Source organism: Mandrillus leucophaeus, unplaced genomic scaffold (assembly GCF_000951045.1).
Source record: "Mandrillus leucophaeus isolate KB7577 unplaced genomic scaffold, Mleu.le_1.0 Scaffold532, whole genome shotgun sequence".
Taxonomy (NCBI): Eukaryota; Metazoa; Chordata; class Mammalia; order Primates; family Cercopithecidae; genus Mandrillus; species Mandrillus leucophaeus.
Window position 1 is genome coordinate 1008934 of NW_012105720.1, and position 1407 is coordinate 1010340.

At 43.9% G+C, this 1407-nt stretch overlaps 1 protein-coding gene and 1 pseudogene across 2 annotated transcripts in view; both read right to left on the bottom strand.

Moving 5' to 3' along the window:
- Window positions 1-556, bottom strand: part of LOC105551790 — an 8977-nt pseudogene extending 8421 nt beyond the window's left edge.
- The window catches only part of DNAH7 (dynein, axonemal, heavy chain 7), a 384437-nt gene that overhangs the window by 313978 nt on the left and 69052 nt on the right, over window positions 1-1407 (bottom strand). The window lies entirely within an intron of this gene.

Below are 1407 nucleotides of genomic sequence, written 5' to 3' on the forward strand. Positions count from 1 at the left end.
GCTCACTGCAACCTCCACTTCCCGAGATCAAGCGATTCTCCTGCCTCAACCTCCAGAGCGGCTGGGACTACAGGCACACGCCACCACGCCCAGCTAATTTTTGTCTTTTCAGCAGAGACAGGGTTTCACCATGTTGGCCAGGATGGTCTCAATCTCTTGACTTTGTGATCTGCCCACCTCAGCCTCCCAAAGTGCTGGGATTACAGGCATGAGCCACCACACCTGGCTGTTTTTAGACTTCTTAATGAAGGAGATGCTTTGAATGTTAGTGATACCATAAGTCCTTCTCTTTTGAACTTTTAGCACTTTTTCTGCCTTGTTCAAATCCAAGACCCCATGGAGAGACTGACTCAGGAACTGAATGAACTTCTTGTTGAGCAGACCAAGGGATGTATCATATGGCGTTTTTCTGAGGGAGATTTTTGGAGTTTTAGGACTATCTGGACTTCATAGAGCAGCTCTTCTTCTGCCTTCAGGGGTTTTGAAACCATCTAATAGGTACTGTGAGCACCTTCCCTAGCTCTAGGCTTCACTCTGCCTGCTGCTGTAAAGGCATTTCCGAAACCAGCCTGGCTCAGCAGGGGGAGATGGGAGGTCAGGTAGAGAGGGGACCTGGAGGGTCAAACAGACCAGTGGTGTGGGGGTGAAGGCAGTCACCAGTGGGGGAAGTAGGGAAAGAAGAGGAAGGGTGGTGGTGCTGGGCAGATGTGACGGCGCTGGGACTGTCCCAGGCCAGGGAGCCGGTGTGCAGGAGGAAGTGGTTCCCTAACTCTCCAGGATCCCTTCTGCCTCCTGCTTGTAGTCTATTTTGAAGTAAGGTAGTGTGATGCCTCCAACTTTGTTCTTTTTGCTCAAGATTGCTTTGGCATTCAGGGTCTTTTGTGATTTCATATGAATTTTAAGATTATTTTTTTCTACTTCTGGGAAGAATGTCATTGGTATTTTGATAGAGATTGCATTAAATCTGGAGATCACTTTGGGTAGTATGGACATTTTTACATAGTTAATTATTTCCATTTATGAACACAGAAAAAGCCACACTTTGTGCAATCGTATATGCTAGCTTTATAAGGCAGTGCTTGCATTGTTCATTGTTGACAGAAAATACACTAGAGTTCAATGTCATATCATAATCTTTAAACACAATACTTTTTCACATTGAGGGGAAATCTATCTAGATCAAAGAAAGTTTACTTATTCACTGACCTTTGACCTTTGATTCTGTGAACAGCAACTAGAGCAGACGAAAATCCTCAGCTGCAAAATGTGCATTCTGCTCTCAGGATTACAATAATTGTAGACAAGGATGGACCAGACAATAATTTTAAATAAGCAAACAAACCTTAACAGTTTATCTCCTTTTCTTTCCATTTTAGAGGACAAGTAAATATGCCCACATGGTTTATT